Source organism: Marmota marmota, unplaced genomic scaffold (genome assembly GCF_001458135.2).
Source record: "Marmota marmota marmota unplaced genomic scaffold, marMar, whole genome shotgun sequence".
NCBI lineage: Eukaryota > Metazoa > Chordata > Mammalia > Rodentia > Sciuridae > Marmota > Marmota marmota.
The window spans coordinates 46,634,773-46,641,626 of NW_026000037.1; positions in this window are offsets into that span (position 1 = coordinate 46,634,773).

Sequence of the window (6,854 nt, forward strand, 5' to 3'; positions counted from 1 at the left end):
GCCGGCAGGCCGCTGGGCCTGCTCTGCCGGTTGGTAGCAGGTCCACCTACCTTGCAGGCGCAGGCGGCGGCTCTGTCCCTCTGCGGGCCGCTAGGCTTGTTCTGTTGGTGGTCGCAGTTCTGCCTACTTTGCAGGCGCAGGCAGTGGCACTGCCCCTCTGCAGGCCTCTGGGGCTGTTCTGCCAGTGGGTCGCAGGTCCGCCTACCTTGCAGGCGCGGGGGGAGGGGGCAGCTCTGCCCCTCAGCAGGCCGCTGGGCCTGTTCTGTGGGTGGTCACAGTTCCGTCTACCTTGCAGGAGTGATTGGAAGCTCTGCCCCTCCGCGGGCCACTGGGCCTTTTCTGTCGGTGGTCACAGTTCCGCCTACCTGGCAGGCGCGGGGTTTCACAAACTACTTTCTTAACTATCCAACTGCCTCCTCATTTTTAATCAAGATTCTGCCATGCCTGGCCCTCCAACCTGTAGGGCTGCTCTGGAGACTGATTGAGAGCTAAACATTTCTTTTTTAAAAAATTTTATTTTATTTATTTATTTTGCATGTGGTTCTGAAGTTCGAACCCAGTGCCTCATCCATGTTAAGCAAGTGTTCTACCACTGAGCTACAGCCCCAGTCCCCTATAAACATTTCATTAGCAAATATAATTGATTTATATATATTTAAATCTCATTTTTGGATCTTTATTCAATTTTGGTGGCTTATTTTCCTGTTCTAACAAATATTGTAGCGGGTTGCCTGGTGAAAGTCAATGTCCTATAAGAGAAAGAGAGATAAAAAGATATGTCAATATCCTCTAAGAGAAAAAGAAATAAAAAAAGAGAGAGAAAGAGAGATTTGATACAGATGAAAGGAAAGATGCAGACCCAGGGAGACAAGACCCTATGAAGATGGAGAGCCTGGAGTTACAGTACCACAAACCAAGAAATGCCTAAAGGCAATCAGAAGCTGGAAGGGGCAAGGAAAGATTCTTCTCAGAGCCTTCCGGCGATCAAGGAGCACAGCCCTATTCATACCTTCAGTTTGAACTTAGAACTTCCAGCCTTTGAGAAAATAAACTTCCGTTGTTTTAAGCCACCTAGTTTATGATAATTTGTTGCAGCAGCCACAAAAACTAATACAAATATTATGTAATTTCAATATTGCTAAAGATTATATCTTTCCTTCATTCCATTTGTAGTATTTAAAGTACTACAGTAAAAGGGGAAAAGATCAAATGTTGCCATTAGAATCGGGTCTCAGAGGGGCTGAGGCTGTGGCTCAGCCGTAGAGCACTTGCCTGGCATATGTGAGGCACTAGGTTTGATTCTCAGCACCATGTATAAGTAAATAAATTAAAAAAAAAAAAAAGGTCTATCAACAACTAAAAAAAATATTTTTAAAAATTGGGTCTCGGATGCTTTTTTACTTGTATCCGTTTCTTATTTGTTCCCACCCTTTTTAGATGAGATTTGTTGCAGGTTGTTCTGTTTGTTTGTTTATTAATTTGAGATAGGTTCTCACTAAGTTGCTTAGGGTTCTAAGTTGCTAAGCAACTTAGTTGCTTAAGCAACTAGCTAAGTTGCTGAGGCTGGCCTTGAACTTGGGATCTTTCAGTCTCATCTTCCCAAGTATATGCTACCCCGCCCAGCTCCTGTTTTATTCTTTTCTGTTCTATTTTGCTGATGGTTCTAATAAATCTTATAATTAGGCCTCTGCCATTCACATTCAGTGGAAAAAAACTTATTAGCATCTTATTTAGTCAAGACTCTAAAAATTAATTTATCTTTGCAAGTCTTCCAATCCTTTTCATTTTAAATCCATCTATTACCCTCTTCTCTTGACCTTCTTTTATATCCTGTTATACCAGTGATTCCCAACCTTTTTTTAAAAAAAGTTATGGCTTTAAAACAAAACTATTTACTTATTTGTACTGGGGATTGAACCGATGGCCTTTGGTGCTTTACCACTGAGATACATCTTTAGCCCTTTTTGATTTTTAATTTTGAAGGGTAAGTTGTCCAGGTGGCTTCAAACTTGAGATCCTCTTGCCTCTGCCTCCAAAGTTGCTGGGATTACAGGAATGCATCGTGGCTCCCAGAAAATCTTGTGGATTTTTTGTTTAGTTGGTTGTTTTTGTTTTAATCACCAAAAACAATCCATATTTGCCAGATGTAGAAATTTGTTGGTTTCCTTTTCCAGGTGTAGCCCTTATGTCTCAAAGCAAACAGTTAACCCTTGCACAAATGTCAGAACAGACTTCACTAACTTAATTGTCATGTTCCACACACATACACACACACACACGCACACCTACTGTCTACTGTGACTAATTTAGAAGTGGATGTTGGATAGCAGATGATCCAGTCAAGGTGACTTCAGGACTCTTGCTTAGAATATTGGAACAGAAATATGGTTTTCTCCTACTGGGTGTAAACAAGGAGGCACAGAGCCCAGTTACAGTTGCCAGTGGCCACATTACATTCACAAGGGGTATCAGTGTCAGGATGTAGGATGGTGTTAACATTGTACATGGCTGAGCAGAGGATGGAAAGAAAATGGAACCTCCATGACCTTGCTGAATATCATGCAGTTTTTAAGCTCACTCTACTTGTGGTTTTGCCACTTCAGTGAGCCAAACAACTCTGTTGTTGCATAAGTCTACTTGAGCTTTCTTTCTGATTGTAGCATTATCTGGTATATCAAACAATAGTTAGCTGGGCATGGAGGCTTATGCCTATAATCCCAGCAGTTGGGGAGGCTGAGGCAGGAGAATCGCCAGTTCAAAGCCAGCCTCAGCAACAGCAAGGTGCTAAGCAACTCAGTGAGACCCTGTCTCTAAATAAAATACAAAATAGATCTGGGGATGTGGCTCAGTGGTCCAGTGCCGAGTGCCCTTGAGTTCAATCTCTGGTACTAAACAACAGCCAACAACAACAACAACAACGATTAGTCATTTTTATTAAGACATGTAAATTTGAATTTTTGATCATAATAATTATTGTGATTTGTTGTGTCCTATATGCCATGCATTGCAAAATAGTTAAAAATCATCGTTAAAGTATTTCAGGGACTGAGGGAGAATGGCATAGAGGGACACCCAGAAGCAACACAATTTCTACAAACAACTTCACATTTAATCTAAGCACTTTAATTCATGAAATATCCTTCAGCTGTACACCACTACAGGGAAATTCTTGGAAGCATTAAAGGGCCTTTATTTGTGTAACCTCATACTTTCCACTGTCCTGCGGCTTCATCTCAGTGCCTTACTTGAGAAGCAAACACAAATTCCTCTGTCACATTCAGAGCAGTTTGGCCTTTGTCACAGATGCCTTGCCACTTGTAACTCAGGACTGTAGGGTCTCATCTTCTTCCCTAAACAATGTTTTCCCAATAAAGACACCTTCCTGAGAGGAATTCTTATGCTAGCTCTCAAGATAACTGCTTTCAGGTTGGGCACAACGGTGTACACCTGTAACTCCAACTATCAGGGAGGTTGAGGCAGGAGGAACACAAGTTCAAGACCAGCCTTGGCAAACTTAAGGAGACCTTGTCTCAAAATAAAAAAAAAAATGAAAAAGGGCTAAGATGTAGCTCAATAGTAGAGAACTTATGCATGGAATCCTGGGTTCCATCCCCAATACAAAAAAAAAAAAAAAAGCCTAGCAAGCCAGGTGCAGTGGTGCACACCTGTAAGCCCAGCAATTCCAAATGCTGGGGCAGGAGGATAGCAAATTCAAGACCAGCCTCAGCAATTTAGTGAGATCTCATCTCAAAAATGAAATATAAAAAGAACCCAGATTTCCCACTCCTTGGTCTATACCCAAAGGACTTAAAAACAGCATACTACAGGGACACAACCACATCAATGTTTATAGCAGCTCAATTTACAATAATTAAACTGTGGAACCAACCTAGATGCTCTTCAGTAGATGAGTGGATAAAGAAAATGTGGTGTATATATACACAATGGAATATTATTCAGCAATAAAAGAGAATAAAATCATGGCATTTGTAGGTAAATGGATAGAGTTGGAGACTATAATGCTAAGTGAAGTTAGCTAATCCCAAAAAACCAAATGCTAAATCTTTTCTCTGATTTAAGGCTGCTGATTCATGATGATGTGGTGGTGCGGGGGCAGGGGCATGGGAGGATTAGATGAACTCTAGATAGGGCAAAGGGGAGGGAGGACAAGGGAGGGGGCATGGGGGTAGGAAAGATGGTGGAATGAGATGGACATCATTACCCTAAGTACATGTATGAAAACATGGATGGTGTGACTGTACTTTGTGTACAACTAGAGATATGAAAAATTATGCTCTATATGTGTAATATAAATTGTAATGCATATATAACAAATTAAAATTTAAAAATAAAAAAATTTTTAAAAAAGACTGGGGATGTAGCTCAGTGCTAAAGTGCTCCTGCATTCAATCACCACTAGCTGGAAAAAAAAAAGATAACCATTTTAACTTGGGGTGCAGAAGAAGTTAAATCACTTTTCAAGGGCAAAAGGAAGAACTGAGTTGTTCTGGCTTTTAAGCCACTCTGCCATTATTTATTGTAAAGACCATTTTTCTCAGGGGTCTTTGGATGTTATGTTTTAATCAACATCTTGAAACAGACTTGGCTTTTGATATATTTGTCATTCTAAGTGATGATACACAGGATACACAGGACTTTTTTTTTTCTTCTCAGCATGGTTTTTCCTACTATGTATTCAGTTTTCAGCTTCCTGACTTTTTTTTTTTTTTCCCAGTGCTGGGGAGTGATCTACTGAACTATATCCCCAGCCCAACCATCTAATTTTTAAAAATTAAATTTGTTATTTTGACATTATTTTCAATATATACACAGTTGTATACAATTATGTAGTGAGATCTCCTGTACATTTTACTCTATATCAAATACCATCTTGCAAAGACACAGTACACTACCACAAGGATAGTGAGAGTCCAGTCAAGAAATAGAATATTTCCATCACAATAAGGATCCCTGCTACTGCCATTTTTTTTTTAGTTGTAGATGGACACAATACCTTCATTTTATTTATTTATTTTTATGTGGTGCTGAGGATTGAACCCAGTGCCTCACGTGTGCTAGGCAGTGCTCCATCACTGAGCTACAGTCCCAGCCCTGCGGTTGCCCTTTTGTAACCAACCTCCCTCAGTCCTCCTTACAGTTCCCTAAACCAGTGACTGTGGCAACCACTAATCTCTTCTGTTTCTTTGATTTTATAATTTCAAGAAGGTCATTTAAATGGATCATACAGTATGTAAGCTTTTGGAATTGGATTTTTTCATTCACCATAATTCCCTGAAGTTAAATACATGTTGTGTTCATCAAAAGCTCATTCCTTTTATTGCTGAATAATATTCCGTGGTCAGCAGGTATCACAGTTTGTTTGATCATTTGTCTGTTGAAGGGTATCTGGGTTGTTTCCAGTTGTCAGCTAAAGCTGTTATGAACTTTTTATGTAAAAATCTTCATGTGAGCTGGGCATGGTGGTGCTTACCCAGCAACTTAGGAGGCTGAGACAGGAGGATCACAAGTTTCAGGCCATCTTCAACAAATTAGCGAGGCCCTGAGCAACTTAGTGAGACTTTGTCTCAAAACAAACAAACAAACAAACAACAACAACAACAAAAAAACCCAAATAAATAAATAAAAAGGAGCTGGGGATGTGACTCAGAGGTAAAGCACCAATGAGTTCAATCTCCAGTACCAAAACAAACAAATAACAAGGACAAAACATGTGAACACAAGTCTTCATTCCCCAGGGTCAATGTCCACAATTGCTGGTTCGTAGGTAGTTTTTAAGTTTTGGTTTTAGCTGTTTTTTTTTTTTTCTCCCTAAACTCAAACCATTTTCCAAAGAGTCAGTGTCATTTTATATTCCCACCAGCAATGTATAGTGATCTAATTTCTCTGATTTTAAATAATCAGGAAAATATAGTTTCACAGATTAGACCTCCCCAATTGCTATGACAATTCTTTGCCCAACAAGATGTAGGCCTCTAATATCCCTGTTGACTCCTGGGGTGGGGTAGAGGTTGTGGTGAATTGGAAAGAAGATGAAGAGGCAAAGAGGACACTATCTTACTTTAACCCCCAGTGACTGCTGTCTTATTTTGGGTTGCTGACATCTTGTTTTAACCTGTTTCTATTGTAATTGTATCAGTAATCTCCTTCCCTTCAGGTGGTCTTTTCAAAGGCACTGAAAACCGTGAAGAGGCACTAGATTAGCTGTGAAAGCAAAAAGAGGTTTTAGAAGAGCTTGGAAATCACTGAAAGGTAGCAGGGCTTTAGCTACAGCTCACTGAGTAGTCCAATCAATCTCTACTAAGTAGCTGGTTTTTAGAGCAAACGCTCTAGGTAAGGGGTGGCTCTCTAATGAAGCCTGGTGGTTTAATTTCTCCTGATAATTACACAGTGTCCTATTTTCTCTTAGGCAGCCATGACTCCTGCAATAGCCACTGAAACAGACATGATACAGGAAGATAAAGAGGAGTAGAAGTTTACAGTTCAACAGTTTCTGCCCTAAATCTAAAATGTTCAGATCTTTAATACACTGTTAGACAGAAAATACTTCTAATTATTGTATTAAAATCCCAAGACTAGTTTTAAAAACAGCCTTCTAAGTGGGGGAATCCTTTTTACCCACACCTTTTGGCTTAGAAATAAGTGCTGCCTATTCTATGTTGCCCTTTAATGTAAATTCTATCAAATAGATTATCGTCTCATTGATAATGCCAATAGTCCTCATCCATTTGTGGATTAGGTTGTGAATTGTCAAGGTGGAAACAGCAAACTGGGCTTTAAAGTTTTTATTCTGGCTAAGCTTTCCATATTTATGTCACTCTCACCCCCCCCCCCCC